This window comes from Lepus europaeus, unplaced genomic scaffold (genome assembly GCF_033115175.1).
Source record: "Lepus europaeus isolate LE1 unplaced genomic scaffold, mLepTim1.pri SCAFFOLD_28, whole genome shotgun sequence".
Classification (NCBI taxonomy): domain Eukaryota; kingdom Metazoa; phylum Chordata; class Mammalia; order Lagomorpha; family Leporidae; genus Lepus; species Lepus europaeus.
In genome coordinates, this window is record NW_026909158.1 from 4,682,047 (window position 1) to 4,709,734 (window position 27,688).

The 27,688-nt window shown below is 38.9% G+C and overlaps 1 protein-coding gene across 2 annotated transcripts in view; it reads right to left on the bottom strand.

Moving 5' to 3' along the window:
- TMLHE (trimethyllysine hydroxylase, epsilon) overlaps window positions 1-12,501 on the bottom strand; it is a 73,576-nt gene extending 61,075 nt beyond the window's left edge. Inside the window, exon 1 of one of the 2 annotated variants that reach the window (XM_062185133.1) lies at window positions 12,424-12,501. The gene's annotated coding sequence lies outside the window, so the exon portion shown is untranslated. Of the gene's footprint in view, window positions 1-12,335 lie in introns of both variants that reach the window. The other variant, XM_062185132.1, reaches the window with a different exon arrangement.
- Window positions 12,502-27,688: the final 15,187 nt, after the last annotated feature.

The following is a 27,688-nucleotide window of genomic DNA, read 5'->3' on the forward strand; positions in this document are numbered from 1 at the left end:
GATACAGATTTCAAAAAATTTATAAGAACAATTAGAAGTAATTCAAAAACAAATGCTTGAGCTATGGAATTCCTTACTGGACAGGATAGAAAATCTCCTTCGAGAAAATGAAATCTTAAGGAGGAATCAAAATGAAATGAAACAACTAGTAGAACAGGAAAGTGTGATAGTGAAGAGAAATCAAAATGAAGAACTCAATAGATCAAATGACAAACACATTAGAGAGCCTTAAAAACAGAGTCAGTGAAACAGAAGAGAGAATATCGGACTTAGAAGACAGAGCACAGGAAAGTATACAGTCAAACCAAAGAAAAGAAGAGGAAATGAGAAATCTAAAAGAATATTGTTGGGAATCTACAGGATACTATTAAAAAACCCAACATTCGGGTTCTAGGAGTTCCTGAAGGCATGGAGAGGGACAAAGAATTAGAAGGCCTTTTTAGTGAGATACGTGCAGAGAACTGCCTGGGTTTGGAGAAGGACAGAGACATCCTAGTACAGGAAGCTCATAGAACCCCTAGTAAACATGACCAAAAGAGATCCTCACCACGACATGTTGTAATCAAACTCACCACAGTGAAACATAAAGAAAAGATTCTAAAAAGTACAAGAGAGACATCTCAGATTACTCTCAGAGGATCTCCAATTAGACTCACAGCAGACTTCTCATCAGAAACCCTACAAACTAGAAGGGAATGGCGAGACATAGCCCAGGTACTAAGAGAGAAAAACTGCCAGCCCAGAATATTATATCCTGCAAAGCTCTCATTTGAGAATGAAGGTGAAATACTTTTTTTTTGTTTTTTTATTTTTTATTTTTTGCATTTATTAAACTTTTATAAATGAGCTTTCAATTAATCTCAAGGATCTAGAAAATCTGCAGCAAACCAGACACAAATCTAGTAGGAGAAGAGAAATAATTAAAATTAGAGAATAAATGAACAGGATTGAATCCAAAAAAACATTACAAAAAATCAGCCAAACGAATAGCTGGATTTTTGAAAAAATAAACAAAATTGACACCCCATTGGCCCAACTAACTAAAAAAAGAAGAGAAAAGACCCAAATCAATAAAATCAGAGATGAAAAAGGAAACGTAACAACAGACACCACAGAAATAAAAAGAATCATCAGAAATTACTACAAGGACTTGTATGCCAGCACACAGGGAAATCTATCAGAAATGGACAGATTCCTGGACACATGCAACCTACGTAAATTGAACCAGGAAGACATAGAAAACCTAAACAGACCCATAACTGAGACAGAAATTGAAACAGTAATAAAGGCCCTCCCCACAAAGAAAATCCCAGGACCAGATGGATTCACGGCTGAATTCTACCAGACATTTAAAGAAGAACTAACTCCAATTCTTCTCAAACTATTCAGAGCAATCAAAAAGAGGGAATCCTCCCAAATTCTTTCTATGAAGCCATCATCACCTTAATTCCTAAACCTGAAAAAGATGCAGCACTGAAAGAGAATTACAGACCAATATCCCTGATGAACATAGATGCAAAAGTTCTCAATAAAATTCTGGCCAATAGAATGCAACAACACATCAGAAAGATCATCCACCCAGACCAAGTGGGATTTATCCCTGGTATGCAAGGATGGTTCAACGTACACAAAACAATCAACGTGATACACCACATTAACAGACTGCAGAAGAAAAACCATATGATTATCTAAATAGATGCAGAGAAATCATTCGATAAAATACAACAAACACCCTTTCATGATGAAAACTCTAAGCAAACTGGGTATGGAAGGAACATTCCTCAATACAATCAAAGCAATATATGAAAAACCCATGGCCAGCATCCTATTGAATGGGGAAAAGATAGAAGCATTTCCACTGAGATCTGGTACCAGACAGGGATGCCCACTCTCACCACTGCTATTCGATACAGTTCTAGAAGTTTTAGCCAGAGCTATTAGGCAAGAAAAAGAAATTAAAGGGATACACTTTGGGAAGGAAGAACTCAAACTATCCCTCTTTGCAGATGATATTCTTTATTTAGGGGACCCAAAGAACTCTACTAAGAGACTACTGGAACTCATCGAAGAGTTTGGCAAAGTAGCAATCACAAAAATCACAAAATGCACAAAAATCAACAGCCTTTGTGTACACAGGCAATGCCATGGCTGAGGAAGAACTTCTAAGAACAATCCCATTCACAATAGCTACAAAAACAATCAAATACCTTGGAATAAACTTAACCAAGGACATTAAAGATCTCTACGATGAAAACTACAAAACCTTAGAGAAAGAAATAGAAGAGGATACCAAAAAATGGAGAAATCTTCCATGCTCATGGATTGGAAGAATCAATATCATCAAAATGTCCATTCTCCCAAAAGCAATTTACAGATTCAATGAGATAATAATCAAAATACCAAAGAGATTCTTCTCAGATCTGGAAAAAATGATGCTGAAATTCATATGGAGATACAGAAGACCTCGAATAACCAAAGCAATCTTGTACAACAAAAACAAAGCCGGAGGCATCACAATACCAGATTTCAGGACATACTACAGGGCAGTTGTTATCAAAACAGCATGGTACTGGTACAGAAACAGATGGATAGACCAATGGAACAGAATAGAAACACCAGAAATCAATCCAAACATCTACAGCCAACTTATATTTGATCAAAGATCCAAAACTAATCCCTGGAATAAGGACAGCCTATTCAATAAATGGTGCTGGGAAAATTGGATTTCCACATGCAGAAGCCTGAAGCAAGACCCCTACGTTTTACCTTACACAAAAATTCACTCAACATGGGTCAGAATGGGAAAAAATATTTGCAAACTATACTACAGATAAAGGGTTGATAACCAGAATCTACAAAACAATCAAGAAAATCCACAACAACAAAACAAACAACCCACTTAAGAGATGGGCCAAGGAACTCAATAGACATTTTTCAAAAGAGGAAATCCAAATGGCCAACAGGCACATGAAAATGTTCAAGATCACTAGCAATCAGAGAAATGTAAATCAAAACCACAATGCGGTTTCACTTTACCCCGGTGAGAATGGCTCACATTCAGAAATCTACCAACAATAGATGCTGGAGAGGATGTGGGGAAAAAGGGACACTAACCCACTGTTGGTGGGAATGCAAACTGGTTAAGCCACTATGGAAGTCAGTCTGGAGATTCCTCAGAAACCTGAACATAACCCTACCATACAACCCAGCCATCCAACTCCTTAGAATTTACCCAAAGGAAATTAATCTGGCTAATAAAAAAGCCTTCTGCACATTAATGTTTATTGCAGCTCAATTCACAATAGCTAAGACCTGGAACCAACTCAAATGCCCATCAACAGTAGACAGGATAAAGAAATTATGGGACATGTACTCCATAGAATACTATACAGCAGTAAAAAACAATGAAACCCGGTAATTTGCAACAAGATGGAGGATTCTGGAAAACATCATGCTGAGTGAATCAAGCCAGTCCCAAAGAGACAAATATCATTTGTTTTCCCTGATTGGTGACAACTGATCACCAAAGGGGAAACCTGTTGAAGTGAAATGGACACTGTAAGAAACTATGACCTGATCAGCTCTTGTCCTGACTCTAGATGTACAATGTAATACTTTATCCTTTTTGGTATTTTTTTTTTGTTGTTGTTCTAGTATTAGTGGTTGAACTCTGTAATTAACACACAATTATTCTTAGGTGTTTAAATTTTAACTGAAAAGTGATCCCTGTTAAATTTCAGAGTGGAAATAAGAGAGGGAAGAGATGTACAATTTGGGACATGCTCAATTGGACTTGCCCCAAATGATGGAGTTAGAAATGTTCCAGGGGATTCCAATACAATCCCATCAAGGTGGCATGTACCAATGCCATCTCACTAGTCCAAGTGATCAATTTCAGTTCACAATTGATGGCTCTGATAGGTCTATGAGTCAAAGGGATCACACAAACAAGAGAAGTGTCTGCTAATAATAACTGATAGAATCAAAAAGGGAAAAAATGATCCAACATGGGAAGCGGGATACACAGCAGATTCATAGATTGGCAGATGTCCTAAACAACACTCTGGCCTCAGAATCAGCCTTAAGGCATTCGGATCTGGCTGAAGAGCCCATGAAATTATTGTAGGCATGGAAAGCCAAGATACCATGGAAAAGAAAAAAAAAGAAGACCTAAATGAAAGATCTCTGTGAGTGAGATCCCAGTGGAAAGAACGGGGCCATCAAAGAAGGAGGTACCTTTCTCTGAAGGGAGGAGAGAACTTCCACTTTGACTATGACCCTATCGGTATAAGTTCAAAGTCAGTGAACCCTAAAGGCTTCCATAGCCTTGGCAACTCATGACTAGAGCCTAGGGAGATTACTGACACCATAAACAAGAGTGTCAAATTGTTAAGTCAGCAACAGGAGTCACTGTGTACTTACATCTCATGTGGGATCTGTCCTTAATGTGTTGTCTAATGTGCAGTGATGCTATAACTAGTACTGAAACAGTATTTTTATACTTTGTGTTTCTGTGTGGGTGCAAACTGATGAAATCTTTACTTAGTATATACTGAATCGATCTTCTGTATATAAAGATAATTGGAAATGAAAAAAAAACCCTGCTGTTAAATGGGAAATGGCATAGAAAATTAATTAATTTTTAAAAAAATATTATGTAGGATCTCTGCCTTTAATGTGCTGTACACTCTTATTTAATGCTATAACTAGTACTCCAACAGTATTTTTTTCACTTTGTGTTGCTATATGGGGGCAAACTGTTGAAATCTTTACCTAATATATACTAAACTGATCTTCTGTATATAAAGATAATTGAAAATGAATCTTGATGTGAATGGAAGGGGAGAGGGAGCAGGAAAGGGAGGGTTACGGGTGGGAGGGAAGTTATTGGAGGGGGGAAGCCATTGTAACCCATAAGCTGTACTTTGGAAATTTATATTCATTAAATAAAAGTTTAATAAATGGAAAAAAAAGAAAAACTCAAGCAACTATCAATAAAGAACTTTGTCAACCTGATGAACGACATCTGCAAAAACCACATAGCTAATCTCAGAATATTTAATGATGAAAGATTGAATTTTTTTTTTTGGACAGGCAGAGTGGATAGTGAGAGAGAGAGAGACAGAGAGAAAGGTCTTCCTTTTTGCCGTTGGTTCACCCTCCAATGGCCGCCGCAGTAGTGCACTGCGGGCGGCGCACCGCGCTGATCCGATGGCAGGAGCCAGGTGCTTCTCCTGGTCTCCCATGGGGTGCAGGGACCAAGAACTTGGGCCATCCTCCACTGCACTCCCTGGCCACAGCAGAGAGCTGGGCTGGAAGAGGGGCAACCGGGACAGGATTGGTGCCCCGACCGGGACTAGAACCTGGTGTGCCGGCGCCGCAAGGCGGAGGATTAGCCTAGTGAGCCGCGGCGCCGGCCTGAATGTTTTCACCTAAGATCAAGAGCAGTAACAAAGTTGTTCACTGTTGCCATTTTTATTCAGCATTGTACCAGAGAAGTAGGCAGGAAAAAGAAGTAAAAAATATGCAAATCAAGAGGTAAAAACCATAAATCTACTTTTATATAACCTTGTATGAGAAAATATTAATAAACACACACACAAATACACACACAAACTCATACACATGAACTGATAGTTCTATTCAGCAATGTCATAGATACAAAATAAATACACAATCTATTTCTCTATACATAGAAAGATCAGAAAGTGAAATTATGAAAATAATTCACAATAGCTTCAAATCAAAATACTTAAGAATAAGTTTAATAAGTGAAAGACTTTCACAATGAAACTACAAAACACTGTTGAGGGAAGTAAATATCTCAATAAATGGAGAGGCACTTAACGTTCACTGTACTGAAAATTTTAACATTGTTAAATTGCAGCTCTCCCAAGGTAGATTTAATACAATCTCCATCTCTCTCTCTCTCTAAATTTGCCCTTCAAATAAAGAAAAAAACCCAAAAACCTCACACTTCCTAATGTAAAGACTTATTAGAAAATCAACACAGTATGAGACTGGCATAAGGATAGAAATATAGACAAATGGAACACAGTTGAGAGTTAAGATATAAACCCCTCTTAAATATCTAAGATGGTGTAGTTTGTCTACACCATCTTAGATATTTAAGAGGTGTTTTCAAATACATGATTCTTAAAATTTATAGAAGGCATTGGACCTTCTGGTAAATGTTTTATTAAGTGCTTATCTAAGGGTTGAAACGGTTTGCTAAGTATTCATGTAATATTGCTATTTTCAGCAAGTGATCTAGGACTTGCTCCCTCATTTCTCTATTCTAAGCCCAACTTGTTCTTTCATTTCTCTATTCTCTTCAAGGTAGGGAATTAATTCTATTATGAAGGAATCTGTAGGACGCACAATTTAATCTTTAGACCTTATAAGAGATGGCTAACATTTTTCTGTAATAGCATAGCCAAAATAAGAGCTTAAATAATAATCTCATAGCTAGATTCACATCGCCATCAGCGAAGTATACAGTAAGTAGAAAAAAAAAAAAAAACCTCCCTTTCAGACCAAAGGGAAAGAAAGTTTTAAAGTGAGAATATAATTTTCCTCATGGGCATTGTCTACCTTAGAAAAACTACTACAGAACATGCCTGTGACTATAGACTTGTAGTTCAGGCCACCGAAGATTAGAGATGGGACACGGGCACTCCCTTGACTTGCATCCTCTGGTCTGCTTTAACACAAACCAGGAGGAAAAGAAAGCTAGGCATCAGAAGCAATGGGTGGCAGGCCTATTAATGGCTGATCTGTACGGTGATCTGCCCTCAAGGAGACCCAACAGGCCAGTCCACTGCAGTGGCTTTCAATGTGGTAAGTCTGGGCTTCAGCAGAAGTCAGCTTGTGAAGAGCCCTGGCAGCTCTGCCAAGAGTTGGGTCACTGGAAATGGACCTGCCCTGGAGTCGAAGGATGCCCAGGTCAGAGCCACAGATCTTATTGGCTCCAAGCTGAAAAGCCCTTCACTCAGCCCAACTTCCAAAGTGACCACTGCAGCTGAGGGGATGGTCAAGTAGGGTCAGCAACATTGCAGGCAGAACTGTAAATTTCTTGTTAGAGATGCCCCCTGCCTTTACCTGGCCAGCTCTCCTCCCAGGCCAGCCAAGTAATGAAAGTCAACAGAGTGCCTTCCCCTAGGAGGTTCACACCTCCCTTAGGATATACGCCATGTGAAGAGATAGATAGGTCTGGGCCTCTTAACTTACAAGGCCTAAAGCCCACCAGATTATTATCAAGCCCCTTCTATCAGGTTCTATTTGCCTCTCAATCAGAAAACTTAATTGTAGCTTAGACAACACCTTTCTTAGCTCCTCTAATAATGACTCTGTCCTTTGTTCTAGACCCTGTCTAGTACACTTGGGCCTCATTCCTTTGTAATCATAACCTCTACTCTACCACCAATGGCTCTACTCCCAACCTATGTGTACTGATGGTCCTCTTCCCCACTTAATGCTGTATAATTGTTCAGACCTGGTAAATGCCACTCTTAGGATCATTGGTTACTATCCTCACCCTGTCTTTTATGACCTTGTCTAAATATGATCAGAGTCGGGGAACTTGGAAGGCTTCCATAGCCTTGGCAACTCATGACGACAGCCTAGGGTGGTTACTGGTGCCATAAACTAGAGTGTCAATTTGTTGGGTCAACAACAGGAGCCACTGTGCGCTTGCTCCTGATGTGGGATCTCTGTCCTTAATGTACTGTACATTTTGATTTAATGCTATAACTAGTACTCAAACAGTATGTTTCACTTTGTGTTTCTATGTGGGTGCAAACTGTTGAAATCTTTACTTAATATATACTAAATTGATCTTCTTTATATAAAGAGAATTGAAAATTAATTTTAATGTGAATGGAAGGGGAGAGGGAGCGGGAGAGGGGAGGGTTGCGGGTGGGAGGGAAATTATGGGAAGGGGAAGCCATTGTAATCCATAAGCTGTATACTGGAAATTTATATTCATTAAATAAAAGTTAAAAAAAAAAGATATAAACCCATATATATTTGATATATAAACCAATATATACATATATATATAAATAGGTATATGAAATCTATATATGAAAATATATATATATAATGTATATATAATGTGTATATATATATATATATATATAGGTTTTCAAAAATGGTTCCAAGGCAATTCAATAGGAAAATGATATTCTCTCAATAAATGATAATGGGAAATTGAATATCCTTTTCAAAAAGATGAATTATGTTTGTTAAATATCACAACATTATGCACAAAAGTAACTCAATATGAATAAGAGATATAAATGAAAGAGGTAAAACTATAAGCCTTTTAGAAGAAATCATAGGACAAAACTTTCATGATCTTTGATTAAGAATTCTTAGATACAAAACCAAAACACAGTCTGCAAAAGAAAATAATAAATTGGACTTCAACCAAATTCAAGACTTTTGCCTTTCAAAACACACCACTGAGAAAATGAAAATACCAGACAGAGATTGAAAGAAAATATTTTCAAACCATATAACCAATAAAGGACTTGTATCCAGAGTATATAAAGGACTCTTGTATCTCAGAAATAAAGAGGCAAATAACCCAATGAAAAGTGAACAAAATAAACAAGTAGATATTTTTCCAAATGATACATACAAATTCCCAACAAACACATGAAAAGATACTTAGTTAGCGACTAGGAAAATGCAATTGCAAACCATAATGGCATACTACTTCACATCTACAGAGATAGCTACAATCTTTTAAAAAAGGGGAAACAACAAGTACTGGTGAGGATATGGAGAAATTAGAATTGCTATACATTGCTGGTGTCTCATGTGAAAATAATGAATGTAAAATGGTGCAATACATTTAGAAAACAGTTTGTCAAAAAATTAAACATTCAGTTATAATATGACCAAGCAATTCAATTCATAGGTACAATCCCCAAAGAACTGAAAACAGGTGTTCAAACAAAAATTTGTACACAAATGTTCATAACAGTACCATCGGCAATAGCTGAGAGGTAGAAACAATTCAAATGTCCATCCACTAATGATTCAATAAAGAAAATGTAGTACAGTGATACAATGGAATATTATCCAGCCACGAAAATGAAGGGAATGCTGATTTATGCTACAAAATGGATAATCCTGGGAAATGTTATGGTAAGTGTAAGAACCTAGACACATAGGCCTTGGAGCATATGATTCCACTTACATGGAATGTCGACAATACATAAATCCAGAGAGAAAGAAAGCAGTAGTGGTTGCCTGTTGCCAGGGTTGTTAATGGGGTTTTATTGCAAATAGACCATGGGGATGTCATTGAGATGTTAGAAATGTGCTAAAATTGAAATACATGAAATCTGTTCCCTTTGTATTAATAATTTTTTTAAAAAAAGAATGAAACTGACATCTTATGATTTGATTATTATTTTTTAGCTTTGTCTATATTCCTGTGGAACAGTGGCTTTTCTACTTTTTACTTGTTGAACATTGTGGTCAATGATGCATTAAGCCTGTGGTTATAAAGTGAATTGAAACTATATTATTGCAAAAATTAAAGAAAAAAAAGAAAGGAAGGAAGGAAAGGGGATTGAGGGAGGGAGGAAAGAAGAGAGGAAGGGAGGGAGGGAAGTATCATTATCTTTTTAGAACGTATTCATGAAATGCATGAAATCTGTTCTCTTTATATTAATAAAAATTAAAAACAAAAAAGGAAAAAAAATGGATCATGGTGATGATTGCACCACTCGATAAGCTTACATTTAAATCACTGTAAATGAGTGAATTCTATAGCCTGAAAAGCATATCTAGGTGTTCTTTTAAAATGGTCTTGGAAGCAAATGAAAAGAAACTCTCATCTCTTTGACTATTTGTAAGAGATTACATCGAAGACATTAGATTCAGTTGTTCTTGCTGTGGTGGTGGTGATGGGTGGTACTGGCTTTCCCAGGAAGGGCGAGGGCCAAGCAATGATTTGATCTTTTGAAATAAACATTTTAAAGTCAATTTTTAAAAAGAGAATGCCGCTGGCTTGGACTTTGAAGCAGCAGCGGGGGTAAAGAGGGGTGGATGAATTTAAAAAAAAACATTCAGGGTGTAGAAGTGTTGAGCGTTTGTACTGATTAGATATAAGGAGTGGGGAAGAGTGAGCATGCCTCATACTGAGTATGCTTAAAGTTGAATGTGTGTTGTCCTCCTAGACTTGATGTAGTCCTATGCTGCCAGTTGCAATGAGTAGATCAGCATCCTGGCACAGAGTAGGCATCCATTGATTGTCTTTGGAGTGACTGAATAAATATGATGAATAGAGCGAACAATAGATGAGTAAGTAGAGTCCAAATATGGCTAAATGAAGAAGTCACACTGGGTCCTGCCAGACAGCCAGTCTTAAACTCACCCTAAGGTCAGTGCAGCAGGTGCCCGGACACAATTTGTCACACAATTTGTGTGGCACAGGCTGGGTTTTTCCAAGATCCTTTTATTCTGTAAAACTTTACATCAGGCAGCGAATGGTGGAGGGTAGTAGGTATACAGTCCGTAGGAGCATGGAGGTGGAGAGCCTTAGAGGCTGTAGAAAGAGGGTCACGGCTGGGCCTATGTTCAGTTTGGCTCCAAACAAGAAGAGAATCTTCTCACCAAAGAGTTTTATTAATCCAGAGGTCCCCTCCCCACAGCCCTGGCAGGCAAAAAACACAGCTTCCAGAAACATCGTAGGCACCAAGTGATCATTTTGGATACTTTACTGCTGGGCCTGGAGTCCACAAGCAGGGATACAGAACTACTTGTGATTCCTAACACAGGCACCAAAACAAGGAAGTGATCCATCACAGTCCACACTCCCAAGAGATAAAGAACGGGGTGGAGCACACTAAAGAATCCCCAGATTCAATCACCCCAGTAAACATTAGTAGTTATGAGGTAGCTAACTAATGCTGTGGACACAGAGCATAATTCTCTAGCCGGCTGGGTCTTATATACTTTAGGGTGGGTTAAGGGTTAGAGGGAGGGAGGTAAGGGGAGCTGAGCTACTTCTTACGGGTTTTTTCCTATACTTTTCAACCTTCCTCTCTATGGACTAGGTAGTTGGAAAAGAATGTAGAAGGTCGGGTGGAGAATAAAGAGCATGGGACTGAGCTGGTTTCTTGAAAGAATGTAGAGGTAAAGGGGTCCCTTGGGGAATTTTAACTGCTCTCAGGCAAGGAGCTAAAATGGCTGAGGCTTATGTGCTAGTTCCATCAATTGTGATAAATAATGATATTTACCTCTCAGGGGTTGTAAAAATTATAGTAATTTGAAAAACACACAGTCATTATCATTACTTTGCTAGTTACTTAAGGAGGAATTGGAAGTTGACAGTATAGTGTTGGTTTATAATGTTTATAATTGTTGTTTGCCTTTATTCTTGAGTTAATGTAACATAAATAAAGTGTATGTAATATTTACTACAGTGTATCCTGAAAGGGCAATAGCAAGCTATAAGACTGTTGTTGCCTGGGATTAGATTATGAAAGTATTTCTAAGTAGGAGAGGTAAAGGTTTCTTTTCAGGTTTATTGACTTAAGTTACGCGATTCTTTCAGCATGAGACTTTTTGCCATCAGTGTATTATGTTATTTTCCACACAATATTTTGGGCAATCATCTGGTTAAAATCTCTAATAGAGCTTTATTCAGAGTTAACATTCAATTAATGCATCGAATGAATGTCATTCCTAGTTTTCAATGCAGTCAGTAGTATTAAAATGCTTTTAGAGTTGTTTTTAGAATGAGAGCTTGCTAGCCATATTTCCCCAATGTCCTACTGTGTCTTGCTCTGGAGGCACAAAGTGTAAAATCGGCACAGAACATCAGTGGATTTGAGAAAGAAAGAAAATCAGTGTTGCCCCGCGAGCCGAATACCATTATCCTCTCCACTGCTAAGCAAAGTGAGGCACGGAAATTCAAGGGACTGTGAAAGCCGCACAGCAAGGTAGTGACAGACCCAGGGCTGGAAAATCCGACAGAGTTTGAGACAATGTATGCTGGATATCAGTCAACGCGAGCGAGCTTGCTCCAGCTCTTCCAGCTCTTCCCGGAGCGCTAGGCCCATCTGGCCCCGCGCTGATCTCCAGGCGAACTCTGTCGCGAAGCTGGCACAAACCGTGACGACAGTCCTGAGGCAAAGCAGGAGTGGCCTTCTCCCTCCTCCGGGCTAACGTGAGTACCATAGCCCTGGGGCCAAGAAGCCCGGGTGGCAGTCGCCGCCACTCACTGCGCAAGGCCTAAAAGCGAGCACCTGGGCAAATCCATTCATCCCACCCACTGGGAACACCCTTTCACCGACCCATGGGGCAGGACCCACCTGTGTTGCAGGCCGTGACTGCCAACTCCGCAGAGCGGACGGAAATGCAAGTAAGGGGGGGGTGCTTTCAAGGCAGCTTTGCACCCACCTTTTGCCTTTTCACCCGAAACTGTCGGCTCCGCGCACCCCTCCCCCAATCTGCTGGAGCACAGCTGCGAGTCTTGACGCTCCGCCCCGCTCCTTCCGGCCGTCAGGGGTGAGTGCCTAGCGTGCTCGGGGATCTCGCCCGCTGTGTGTGTGCAATATGTGTGTTTAATAGCTTTCATTGAACAGATTTAGAATCAGGCGCGGGAAGAAGAGGAGACAGGCCCATAATGCTGCATTTTCTTTAAACCCTGGGTTCGCCTGCCTGCCATTTCAGTGCTCCTCTGGAATCCCCTCACTGACGTTTCTATTTATGATGCTTTCTCGAGGTTTGCTAGAACTGAAATTCTCCCATTCTACCACTTTCTTAAATGTATATCTATCACATACCATCCACCCCAGGTAAGTGTCTTCAACCCAGAATCTCGATGCAGTATTAAGTACAGTAAGCACTAAAAACAAATGGGCCATTAGGAATGAATACCTTATGTAGATAAAGATTTAAAGACAACGCACATTACAAAGAAGGACCAAAATGTGTGTGTAACGGAAATCCAGGACAGAGGCGGAAAAAGAGCAAGAAGAAACAACAAAATGTAATGTGTATGCATTTCAAACTGAGAAACTTCAGGATTATGGTTATTACAGAACAATAGTATTAGTCTAATTTCCAAAAAGGCAGTAAAGAAAATGGTATGTAGAAGTCTAAATCAACAGAAGGAAAATCCCTGGAATTCTTTTTTAGCCATGGATGCTCTATTCCATTTGTTTATTTGGATGACTGCTACTCATCATTTTTTACTCAACATAGATATTGCCTCTTCTGTGAATCTTGCACTGTCTTTCCCAGGTAAATTTGCACTCTCCTTTTCCTTCTGTCCAATATGCCCAGTTGATCTGGTACAGCCTCAAGTATCCCATTATTCTGGATTATACCTTCTCACTTTGAATATTTATGCCCTCCAATAATCAAGGAGGTTCTTCAGAGCATACAACTTAACCTTACAGAGCCTAACATGAGTATGTGTTTAATGAGTATTTGTTGAAACTTGTAGAACCAGCAGACAGAATAGACAGACAAAATGCAAGATATAAATTAATATAAAAATGAATATCTGAATAAGCTGAGATTCCAGATTCAGGCCAGCTGATATTCATTTATGCACCAAACTTCAATGAGTGCTCTGCTGTATACCAAGCACTGTACTAAGATCTGGGTGTAAAATAATAAACAAAACTCTGATATAGTCCATGCCCTTATGCCTTCCACAGTGAGTGTGTTCCAAGATACCTACTAGATGCCTTAAACCACAAGACAGTACCAAACCCTATACATCCCATGATTTTTTCCTATATATACATAAGTATGATAAGGTTTAATTGATTCATTGATTCATATTAAAATCTTCATGTTTTTAAAATAAAAAGACCATAGTTCAGCAGGAATATAGTCAAGGGCTATAAATAATAATCAAAAATCAAATTTGCTCACAGAAAATTTTTAAAATAGTCACAGATCATTAAATATATAGTCATATGTCGTTACTAGCAATTTGGTAAAGATTTAAAACAAAGTTTGACAAAACAATGTATTTGCAGCAAAACTGATACACACAAGCATTTCTTTCTTTTTTTGATTTTTTAAAAAATTTTAGCTTCTGCATATAAAGAACATGTGGTGTTTGTCTTTCTGTATAATTTATAAATTAGACACAGCAAGAAATTAACAATAATTAACAATAAAATAGGATAATTATAACAAATATAACAATAAAAGTTTTAAAAAACTTATGAATTGTTTATTTCTGGAATCTTCCATTTAATACTTTTGGATCACAGATGGCTGCACTTATCTGAAATTGTGGAAAGTGAAACCATGGATAAGAAGAGACTATTGTACTCTCAAATTAGGTTACACTCTGTTTACATATTAGATTGCAGTTCCATATGTATGGAGGCAGCTTCAGGTCAAACTTCATTTAATAGTCCTCCCTTTTGGTCAGCTTCTGAATTTTGAGACATTGACCAAAACTTTGTGCACTTGACACCACTGTCATCATCGTAATGGACTTGTTTGGTCTCATTATTGAATTCACAATATCAAATTAGTTGGATAATTCTTTATTCTCTTTTCATGTTTTTTAAAATTTTTATTCTATCCATAATGAGACCACTTGATGAACAAAGGATGGCTGATATGAATATTTCGGACTTTCGGAGATACAGCACCGCAGGGAAACGATTATGATGACTGTCAAGAGACACTAATAAGAGACTGCAGTGCACTCCTTAACAGGAGTCTCCATGAACTGAACTGATAAAAAGCAAACAATTCAAAGTTCAGGCAATAAAGATAGTTCAACTGTATTCAAGTCTACTTGGTTATGGTCTTTGGGACATGATGACAATTAAGGATCATAATGTTCTGTAGAATGGTCTGATTGAAGGAGATATCATTTTTGTAGTTAGCTTGGTAACACAAGTCATGGTAACCTGGAGATACTCATTGAAAGAAATACAAAGATCAGAAGACCATGGAGTAGCCAAGTCTGCCATCCACGATTCAGGATGCTTACAAACCAGCTTCTGGCTGCTCCTGTAAATTCCCTCTGATAAATTGCTTCAGTGTATTCAGTGCCTAGAGAAGCATCAGTATGAACTACCCTTTTAATGACGCCTGTGTAGTAGAAAGTTGAGAGAGAGATAAGTGGAACACTCAGTTCTGTTCAGCACCATACATAAGCCCCCAATATGAGCGAAGAGGAGATTTAAAGCTGCTTGATATTCCATTAAGTGTTTTGTTGAGCATGTTTGTTCTCATTCACCTTTTGGAGAGTGATCTCCATCTGTCAAAACCACTAGGTGGTCCAATTGGCTACAAAACACAAGAATTTCTCCCAATACTGATTAGCTTAAAATTCCATACAATTGGCAACCTACTTCTGGTAAGAGTGAACCACTAAGAACCCCATTAGAACCCTTCATAAGTGGAAACTAACTTAACATTATCTGTTTCAAGGGTGGTATCAATTTCGGTTGTTGACTGCCTTGATTGGTTATGGGAGGTATAGGAACTTTCAGAGAAAACCACTTGGAAGGCAGGAACAACAAGATTTGAATCAGCCAGGAGGCAGAACACAGTGAACACATTTCTCCACAGACCCGATATAGGCTCAGAGGTTGGAAAAAAGGGCCATCTAGTGGTTGTTTGAGTAGAGATGAATTAGATTTGTTTTCCTGTAAGTCTATAAAGCTCCTGAGTAAGTTCCAGTGAGAAACTTACCTTTTTATAGTCCCTTTATAGAATAACTACATTTAGTGAAAAGGGACCTTATCAGGCTAATCCAGTGACATCATGCAAGCAATTATTCGCACCCATATAGGTAGTCCTCATATCTTGCATACATGATGCCTAGAAGCACCAGATATATTTTACAAACATTATTCAGCTGATTTTTCTAGATTTTGCAGAGATTAGGTTACTGAATGGAAATATCAGAGTACTATTTTCAGCAAATACAGGAAAGCAAATGGCAATGATGTCCAGAATATCAAGGACAGCTATCCACTGTTCCTTTGGAGTTTCAGGATGACGTGTATTCTAATCTTAGCCAGTCTGAACACACATAAGATTCCTTTCACAAGATTTTTTTCTGCAACATTCTCATCCACTCAGTTTTTGTCCTATATTTTCCTCTTCTCATTTGAAAACAGCCAGTAATTCTATTTTAGGACATCTACATAGAATAGTTAATAATTTTAATTACACATATTAATAATTTTTAACCATTAGTGAACTTAAGTTTCACTGACCAGTAGAAAGCAAGCAACCATTGCACATTGTTTGTCAGCAGTCTGTAGGTTAGCATAATTTCTAGAAGTATGTGCTTTCTCATAGTACAATTAGTGTGGCACAGAACATGCTTACTAACAGTCCCAAATACCTTTAGTCTCTCTATAATAAGAAGTAAAGGTTTATTCTCTTATATTTTTTCTGTTTTGGCTAGGCATGAGAATTAAAGTGTTGTTTGTATAAAGACTTCACTCAGCCTCAGTTTTCCATTCATGATTATAAGAATGTTAACACCTATGAAGAAAGAAAATCTTCTTCAGGAGAATTTTCTCCTACATTGATTTAACTCACTTATTTACAGTAATTATGTTTGACTGCTTATAAAAAAAGACTAGCTCAGGGCTAAGCCAGATCAGGTCCTCTGAAAATAAGATGCCAATACGGAGTTACAAGTCTAGAGAACTACTGTGGGTAATGACTGGGAAGACAAAGAGAAAAGGAGCAGGAGCAAACAGACCACAATACAGATCTAAAACTTGTAAAAGGAGGGGAAAGGAAGGATAAATGGGTAATAAGAGCCTCATATTACAGTCTCAACCATCCCAGTAGGCAGATCCAGAGTAAATTTTTTAAAAAAAATATTTTTGACAGGCAGAGTTAGACAGTGAGATAGAGAGAGACAGAGAGAAAGGTCTTCCTTTTTCCATTGGTTCACCCCCGAAGTGGCCGCTACGGCCGGCACATTGCGCTGATCTGAAGCCAGGAGCCAGGTGCTTCCTCCTGGTCTCCCATGTGGGTGCAGGGCCCAAGGACCTGGGCCATCCTCCACTGCACTCCCTGGCCACAGCAGAGAGCTGGCCTGGAAGAGGGGCAACCGGGACAGAACCGGCGCCTCAACTGGGACTAGAACCCGGGGTGCCGGCGCCGAAGGCAGAGGATTAGCCTAGTGAGCCACGGCGCCAGCCAGATCCAGAGTAAATATTACTATAGATTAAGAGAAGCACACATTGGGCAGAAATGGCTTTTGAATTTCTCTTGTGTTCAGAAATTGCTTGGTGTGCCTGGAGATGGAATAGTCCTTGGTCAAGTGTTACAAAAATATTACCTTGAAGTGCTCTTGAAGAAGGCTGTTAGTTGACTCCACTCCTCACAGGGAAAACTGGGATAGTTAGTCAGGTGGGGCATATGTTAATTTGGGAGCAGTTAAGAAAATCCCATAGGAACCCTCTATAAAAAACAATGATATTTACTGCATTTTCTGGGAGAAATTCTATATTATAGTGGTTCTATTGGACTAGAGGAATGTCAAAATCTTGAAAATGTCAAAGGTTTTATGTTTCTTTCTTTTTAATATTTACTTTATTGGGGCCAGTGATGTAGCACAGTGGGTTAAATTGCTGCCTGTGATGCTGGCATCTCATATGGGCACTGGTTCGAGTCCCAGCAGCTCCACTTCATTTTTCTTCAGGGTTTTTTTTTTTAATAGAAAGCTTTTATTTAATAAATATGAATTTCATAAGTACAACTTTTGGATTATAGCAATTCTTCCCCCCATACCTACCCTCATACCCCCAAACCATCCCACCTCCTACTCCCTCTCCTATCCCATTCTTCATTAAGATTCATTTTTAATTATCTTTATATACAGATCAACTCTATACTAAGTAAAGATTTCAACAGTTTGAACCCATACAGACACACAAAGTATAAAGCACTGTTTGAAGACTAGTTTTACCGTTAATTCAAATAGTACAACACATTAAGGACAGAGGGCCTACATGGGGAGTAAGTGCACAGTGACTCCTGTTGTTGATTTCACAATTGACACTCTTATTTATGACCTCAGTGATCACCTGTGGCTCTTGTCATGAGCTACTAGGGCTATGGAAGCCTTTTTTTTTTTTTTACAGGCAGAGTGGACAGTGAGAGAGAGAGAGACAGAGAGAAAGGTCTTCCTTTTGCCGTTGGTTCACCCTCCAATGGCCGCCGCGGTAGGCGCACTGCGGCCGGCGCACCGCGCTGATCCGATGGCAGGAGCCAGGTGCTTCTCCTGGTCTCCCATGGGGTGCAGGGCCCAAGCACTTGGGCCATCCTCCACTGCACTCCCTGGCCACAGCAGAGAGCTGGCCTGGAAGAGGGGCAACCGGGACAGGATCGGTGCCCCGACCGGGACTAGAACCCAGTGTGCCGGCGCCGCAAGGCGGAGGATTAGCCTGTTGAGCCGCGGCGCCGGCCTGGAAGCCTCTTGAGTCCACAAACTCTGACATTATTTAGACAGGGCCATAATCAAAGTGGAATTTCTCTCCTTCCTTCAGAGAAAAGTACCTCCTTCTTTGATGGCCCCTTCTTTCCACTGGGATCTCACTCACAGAGATCTTTCATGTAGATCATTTTTGCCACAGTGTCTTGGTTTTCCATGCCTGTAATTCTCTCATGGGAATTTTTTTATTTTTTATTTTTGACAGGCAGAGTGGACAGTGAGAGAGAGAGAGACAGAGAGAAAGGTCTTCCTTTTGCCGTTGGTTCACCCTCCAATGGCCGCCGCGGTAGCGCGCTGTGGCCGGCGCACCGTGCTGATCCGATGGCAGGAGCCAGGTACTTATCCTGGTCTCCCATGGGGTGCAGGGCCCAGGGACTTGGGCCATCCTCCACTGCACTCCCTGGCCACAGCAGAGAGCTGGCCTGGAAGAGGGGCAACTGGGACAGGATCGGTGCCCCGACCGGGACTAGAACCCAGTGTGCCAGCGCCACAAGGCAGAGGATTAGCCTAGTGAGCCGCGGCGCCAGCCCTCTCATGGGAATTTTAGCCAGATTTTAGCCAGATGCCTTAAGGGCTGATTCTGAGGCCAGAGTACTATTTAGGGCATTTGTCATTCTATGAGTCTGCTGTGTGTCCTGCTTCCCATTTTGGATCATTCTCTTGTTTTTAATTCTATCAGTTATTATTAGCTGACACTTGGTCTTATTTATATGATCCCTTTGACACTTAATCCTATCTTTATGATCAGTTATGAATTTAAAATGATCACTTTAGCTAGTAAGATGGCATTGGTACCTGCCAGCTTAATGGGATTTGAAAACCCATGGCAGGATTTTAGCTCTACCCTTAGGGGTAAGTCCGAGGGAACATGTGCCGAACTGTACATCTCCTCCCTCTCTTATTCCCACTCTTTTTTTTTTTAAAATAGGGATCGATTTTCAATTGGATTTAAACACCTAAGAATAATTGTGTGTTAATTATAGAGTTCAACCAATAGTATTAAGTAGAACAAGAAAAATGCTAAAGGGTAAAGTATTAAGTTGTTCCTGGACAGTCAGGACAAGGGCCGATCAAGTCACTGTTTCTCATAGTGTCCATTTCACTTCAACAGGTTTCTTTTTTGGTGCTCGGTTAGTTGTCACCGATCAGGGAGAACGTTTGATATTTGTCCCTTTGGGACTGGCTTATTTCACTCAGCATAATGTTTTCCAGATTCCTCCATTTAGTTGCAAATGACCGGGTTTCATGTGTTTTTTTTTTTAATTTTTTACTGCTGTGTAGTATTCCATAGAATACATATTCCATAATTTCTTTTTTATAATATTTTTAAAGATTTATTAATTTTATTTTAAAGCCAGTGTTACACAGAGAGAGGAAAGGCAGAGAGAGATAGAGAGAGAGAGAGAGAGAGAGAGTGGTCTTCCATCTGATGGTTCACTCCCCAGATGGCCACAATGGCTGGAGCTGCGCCAATCTGAAGTCAGGAGCCAGGAGCTTCTTCTGGGTCTCCCATGAGGGTGAAGGGGCCTAAGGACTTGGGCCATCTTCCACTGCTTTCCCAGGCCATAGCAGAGAGCTGGATTGGAAGTGGAGCAGCCAGGTCTCAAACTGGTGCCCATATGGGATGCCGGTGCTTCAGGCCAGGGTGTTAACCCACTGCGCCACGTGCTGGCCCCAATATCCCATAATTTCTTTATTCAGTCTTCCGTTGGTGGGCATTTAGGTTGATTCCATGTCTTAGCTATTGTGAATTGAACTGCAATACATACTTAGGTACAGATAGCCCTTTTATTTGCCAATTTAATTTCCCTTGTGTAAATTCTGAGGAGTGGGATGGCAAGGTCATATGGTAGGGCTATATTCAGATTTCTAAGGTATCTCCAAACTGTCTTCCATAGTGGCTTTACCAGTTCGCATTCCCATCAACAGTGGATTAGTGTGCCTTTTCCCCCACATCCTCGCCAGCATTTGTTTTCTGTTGATTTCTGTGTGAAAGCCATTCTAACTGGTGTGAGGTGAAACCTCATTGTGGTTTTGATTTGCATTTCCCTGATTGCTAGTGATCCAGAAGATTTTTTCATGTGTCTGCTGGCCATTTCACTTTCCTCTTTTGAAAAATGTCTGTTTTGGTCCTTGGCCTGTCTCTTAAGTGGGTTGATTGTTTTGTTGTGGTGTAGTTTCTTGATCTCTTTGTAGATTCTGCTTATTAATCCTTTATCAGTTGCATAGTTTGCATAATTTCTTCCATTCTGTCAGTTTCCTCTTCACTTTCCTGTTTCTTTTGCAGTACAGAAACTTCTCAATTTGATGTAATCCCAGTTGTTAATGTTGGCTTTGGCTGCCTGTGCTTCAGGGGTCTTTTCCAAGAAGTCTTTGCCTGTGTCAATATTTTGCAGGGTTTCTCTGATTTTCTCTAATAATTTGATGGTGTCAGGTCATAGATTTATATCTTTAAACCATGTTGAGTGGATTTTTGTGTAATGTGTAAGGTAAGGGTCTTGCTTCATACTTCTGCATATGGAAATCCTGTTTTCCCAGAACTGTTTGTTGTATAGACTGTCCTTGCTCCAGGAGTTGGTTTTAGCTCTTTGATCAAATATAAATTGGTTGAAGATGTTTAGATTGATTTCTGGTGTTTCTATTCTTTTCCATTGGTCTATCCATATGTTTTTGTTCGCAGCTACACTTCTGATCCAGCTCCTTGCTAATGGTTTGGAAGGCAGTGGGTGATAGCCCAAGTGCACCTGTCACCCAATGCAGGAGACCGAGATGGAGTTCCTGGCTCCTGGCTGAATTCAGCCTGGTCTAGACCTAGCTGTTGTAGGCATTTGGGAGAATGAACCAGTGGATGGAAGATTCTCTCTCTCTCTCCATTTCAAATAAATAAATAAATCTTTAAAACATTTTTATTTTAAATTTTGGATTAACATAAAATTCCTATATACTTTATGGGGTACAGTATAATCCTTCAACAGATATACACAGCATAAACCAGTCATACCATACAATCAATCTTCCCATTCCCTTTATCATGAACTTTAGTTACTTTATTGTTCAATGGAACATGAGAACCCATTTCCTTCATCCTCCCTCTTGTGCATTAATGCATGCTTCCTCCACCTAGAATGCTTTTCTCACTGAAACTTCCATTCCATCACTCTTTTCCTTGCTGTTAAAGAGAAAAGCCTCTTGACCATTGCTTTTATTTCCATGAGAAATGACTTTTTAAATGAAGACTAACTCATATAATGAAAGCCAAGTACTTATCACAGAGCATGGCATAAGATAGAGGATTTTACCAGTTAGAGTTCTGAGTCGCATGCAACAGATGCTGAATCTGGCTCATCTGAGCAGAAAAAAGGCTTAATAAAACTATATTAGATTTGATAGTAGATTAACACTCTCACTGTTGCAGAAATCATGAAAATAAATAAAATATGCATTCTCACTAAGCTGTCAAGCACAAGCACCAACAAAAGTTAAGGGTAGCCAAAGCAGCTGATATCTGTGGATCAGGAATAAGAGATGACAAAGCTGTGCAGATGTTGAGGTGAGCAAACATATATCTTGGAGTTTGCAGCAAATCTTTATAAAGACAAGGGTTATATAAGTTATACTTGATTTCAAGACTTACTGTAAAACTAAGCTTATTAAACAGTGTTGTATTAAAATAAGAAACAACAAATAAATCAATGGAACAAATCAGAATATAGTGATAGACCTACAAGTACTCATATATGGCTGTTTTTTGTTGTTTTGGTTTTAACTTTTTATCTTGAAATAATTATATATTCATAGAAAGTTGCAAAAACTTCAGGGAAACCTGTGTACTCTTTACACAGTTTCTTCCAATTGTCAAATCTTGCATAACTCTACTAAAATATTAATACAGGAAGTTGACATTAGTAAAATCCACAGAGCATATTCAGATTTACCAAATACACACACATGTGTGTATATAGTTCTATGGAATTTTATTACATATGTAATTTTATATAATTAGCACCACAGTTAAGATATGAATACAAAGGCTGGCATTCTGCCATAGCAGATTTAGCCACCTGGCTACTCTGTTTTCAACCCAGCTCCCTGCTAAAGCACCTAGGAAAGCAGCAAAAATTGGCCCAAGTGTGTGGGTCCCTGCCCACTGTGTGGGAGACCAGGATGGAGCTCCTGGCTCCTGGAACCAGCCTGGCCCAGTTCTGGCTATTGTGACCATTTGGGGAGTGAATCAGTGGATGGAAGCTTGCTCTCTCTCTCTTCTATTCTATTTCTTCTTCTCACTTTCCCTTTCTCCCTCTCTCTCTGTAGCTCCGCCTTCAAATAGACAAATCTTTTTTGGTATATCATATAGAACATTTCCATTATCACAGGTCCCCTCATGTTTCCTTTTTATAGCCACTCTCACATATCACACCTCCTTCCCAACACTTGGCAAAAAGTAATCTGTTCCTCATTTCTAAAACTTTGTCATTTCAAGAATTCTATATAAATGGAATCAAAACATTTTCCTGCTCAACTTAATCCTTTGAGGTTACCTAGGTTGTACATATCAGTAGTTCATTTTTTCTATTATTGGGGGCAATATTCCATGGTATGCATCAGAGTTTGTTCAATGATTTACCGATTGAGAACATTCAGGCTGTTTTAAGTATTTTGCTATTGTGAATCGAGCTGCTGTGAACACTCTTGCATAGTTTTTGTAGAAATATAAGTTTTAATTTTTATGAACTAAATGCCTGCAAGTAAATTGCTGTGTTAATCATTTAGTATTTTAAGTAGTTATGCATTTAATATTTTAAGAAACAACCAAACGGCCTTCCAGATTGACTGCACCATTTTACCTTCTCACCATCAAAGTATCTGATTGTCAAGTTTTTTCTCCTTCAAAATTGTACATAAAAAGTTCACTGCCACCAGTCTCTTTGGGTTTATTCCTCTCTTGGAAGCCCCTCTCCACGCTGCTCTGGCTGGAGGCCTTTGACTCTAATAAATAGTTTTAAATCTCAAAAAAAAAGTATGGCTATGAGACATCCAGTTTCTACACAACCTTTCCAGCAGTTTGTGTTGTCAGTGTTTTTTTTTTTTATTTCAGCTATTTTTAAAGATTTATTTATTTATTTGAAAGGTAGAGTTAGGGGGCAAAGACAGAGAGAGAGAGAGAGAGAGAGAGATCTTCCATCTGTTGGTTCACTCCCCAAAATGGTTGAAGCTGGGCCAATTCAAAGCCAGGAGCCAGGAGCTTTTTCCTGGTCTCCCATATTTGGGCAGGGGCCCAAGCATTTGGCTCCTCTTCCACTGCCTTCCCAGGTGCATTAACACGGAGCTGGATAGGAAGCAAAGCAGTGCCCATATGGGATCCCAGTGAAAAAATACTGTTGGAGTACTAGTTATAGCATTAAATAACAGTGTACAGCACATTAAAGACAGAGATCCTACATAGGGGACATTTTTTCACATGCTTGTTTGCAAGCCTCAGCACCAGCCACATGATCACAAGGTAAACAACAGACAATACATAGCAATAACATAAATGACTGTATCATATACTCAGAAGAATCTGTATTTATGATACTAATCCTTTGTTAGACATGTGGCTTACAAGTATTTTTCCCACAATATTGCTTGTCTTCTGCAGAGCAAAAGTTTGAATTTTGATAAACACAACTTATTTTTTGTGGATTGTGTCTTTTTAAAAAGATTTATTTATTTATATATTTGAAAGGTAAAGTTACAGCGAGGCAGAGGCAGAGAGAGAGAAAGTCTTTCCCCCAAAATGGCCACAATGGCCAGAGTTGCACCAATCTGAAGCCAGGAGCCAGGAGCTTCTTTTGGGTCTCCCACGTGGATACAGAGGCCCGAGGACTTGGGCCTTCTTGTACTGCTTTCCCAGGCCATAGCAGAGAGCTGGATTGGAAGTGGAGCAGTCGGGACTCGAACCAGCACCCATATGGTTGGCACTGTAGGCGGTGACTTTACCTGCTACGCCACAGTGCTGACCCCATGGTTTGTGTTTTAAGTGTCAAATCTAAGAACCCTTTGCTGAGACCTATGTCCCAAAGATTATCTCATACTTTTTCTAAAAGTTTTATGGTTTTCTGTTTTACATTTAAGTCCATTATCCATTTTCAGTGATTTTTTTTTTTTTTGGTAAGCCATAAGGCAGGTAGAGGTTCATATGTTTAACTTTGGGTGTTCACTAGATCGAGTACCATTGCTTGAAAGGATATCTTTATCACACTGAATTACTTTTGTACCTTTTCACATATCAGTTGGAAATATTTGTATGAGTCTACCTCTAGTTTTTTATTTGGTTTCATTGATCTAAGCATTTATTCCCCTGCCAATACCACACTGTCTTAATTACTTCAGTTAATTTTTCATAAAGTCTCCAATACCATTAGATAGAGAAAGGAAGTCTCTTAAACCACTGAATATTGAAGAAAATGAACCTCAAACTCTATCTTATTCCATACATAAAATTCAGTTTAGCATGAATCATAGATCTGGGCATAAATGTTGAAGCTATGAAGCATAGGAAGAAAACATGGTGAAATATCTTTACAATTTTGTGTTAGGCAAGTATTTCTGAGAATATAGAGAAATAATTAATCAAAAATGATGTCAAAGTTCATCAACATTAATAACTTTTACACATCAAAGACATTGTTATAAATTTGAAAAGATAAGCCATGTACTGGAAAGAAAATACTCACAAAAGAATACATGTATCTTATAAAAGTTAAGTATCTAGAATACAAATAGAACTCTTAAAAATAAAAAGGAAACACAACGAAGTCAATTAGAAATGAAGAAAAAACTTAAACATACACTTTACAAAACAAGAAGTATGAATGGCCAATGTAAGGAAAGTAAAATCATCAAGACAAAGCACAGAAACAAATAAAGTATATAAAATGTAAACAAATGATACTTCAAAGTGTTGGTGAGACTGTAGAGAATTTCAACCTCTCATTCATTGCTGATGAAAAAAAAAGTGCATGATTTGGGCCGGCACCATGGCTCACTTGGTTAATCCTCCGCCTGTGGCACTGGCATCCCATATGGGTACTGGATTCTGGTCCCATTTGCTTCTCTTTCAGTCCAGCTCTGCTGTGGCCTGGGAGGGCAGTGGAGAATGCCCAAGTTCTTGGGTCCCTGCACCCACATGGGAGACCAGGAGGAAGTGCCTGGCTCCTGGCTTCGGATTGGTGCAGTGCCTCTGTGGTGGCAATTTGGGGAGTGAACCAATGGAAGGAAGGCCTTTCTCTCTGTCTCTCTCTCTCACTGTCTATAACTCTACCTGTCAAATAAAAATTTTAAAAAGTACATGGGGGGAAAGTCATTGTAATCCATAAACTGTACTTTGGAAATTTATATTTACTAAATAAAAAATATATAAAAATAAAAAGAAAATGACTGGGAATAGGAAAAAGAAAGTACATGATTTCTCTAGAAAACTGGTTAGCATATTCTTTTTAAAGTGAAAGGTATATTTTCTTTATAATTCAGCAATACAACTCCTAGGAATTTACCCAAAGAGATATGAAATTTTATTAATACACATTGTACACATGTATGGTTGTGTTCTGAAAATATGTATAAAATTATTGTTAGCAAAACTTTAATGTGTTAAAATGAAGTTGAATGAAATATATTTCAAAACTTAGTTGTGGTACAACAGGTTAAGCCACCATTGCAACAATTGCATTCCATAGCAGAGTGTTGATTTGAGTCCCAGCTGCTCTGCTTCTGATCCAGCTTCCTACTAATGCACCTGAAAAAGCAACAGAAGATGGCTTATATACTTGGGGCCCTGCTATCCATGTGGGAGATCCAGATGGTGTTCCAGGCTCCAAGTTTCAGCTTGTTGCAGCCCTAGCTGCAGCAGCCATTTGGGGAGTGAACCAGCAAATAGAAGATCTCTCTCTCTCTCTCCCTCCCCCCTTCTCTCCCTCCCCCAACCCCACTAGCTGACTAGCTGTGTTTCCATTCTATCTCTCTTTCTCTTTCTGTTGCTTTGCCTTTCAAATAAATAATCTATAAAAAATAAAACAAAAGAAAAATAAAATATACACTCATACATTCTTCTAAACAAATGTTTATAGCACATTTATTTTTGATGCAGATTTAGCATCCCTAGTCCAAATATATGAAATCTAAAATGTTTCAAAATTTGAATCATTTTGAGTGTTTACATGACATCACAAATAGCAACTTCCACACCTGACCTCATGTGATGAGTTATGGTCAAAACAGGTGCACTAAGAATATTGCATAAAATTGCCTTCAGGCTATGTGCATAAGATGTATATCAAATGTAAATAATTTATATTTGGGTCCTATCTCCAAATCATCTTATTATGTATATACAGATATCTCCAAATTTGAAAAAATCTGCAGCACTTTTGATCCCAGTCACTTTGGCTTAAGTGATACTCAATCTGTAACCCCGCACTTCAAGCAATTCGATTGTCCATAAACACATAAGTGGATAAACAAAGTGTGCATCTATAAAATGGAATGTCACACATCCATATAGAGGAAATAAATTACTCAGAGGCACCAAACATGAATAAATTTAATAAATATACGCTCAACTAAAGCTAGACAAAGGAATGCATATTGTATGATCCATTTTATGTGAAATAAAGAAATTCCAAAACTAATCTGTGGTAATAGAAAGCAGAAAATTGATTTCCTAGGCATAGAGGGGATGTGGATTTACTGAAAAGAGGAATGAAGGAACCCTTTTGAGTGATGATTCTGTTCTATGGCTTGGTTATGATGTTGGTTACACAGTATCTGCATTTGTTAAAACTCAATGATCCATACAGTTGAGTTCTACACATTAGCTACATATAAAATGGACTTTAATACAAACTAATCTGGAAAAAAGTGTATTTGGTAGCTAAAAGATCACTGTGAGATGTGGTGAACCATAAAAAAGGTTTCCAGCACCAACAACCAAAAAATCACTGCACAACTGATGTGAAGATGAAATCTCTTTTGTCACCACTACTACAACTTCTGCAACAGAAAATCTACATACTGATTCCCACTACTGAATCTTATAACAGAACTGACTTGGGAGGGGCCAACAGACTGATTGCTATCACATCACTTCTTATGTATTTGTACACTCACAGGCCTCTATCAGTCTCAAGGAAACTGGCCCAAATTACATAAAATAATGACCTATTTCAGTCACTGGGG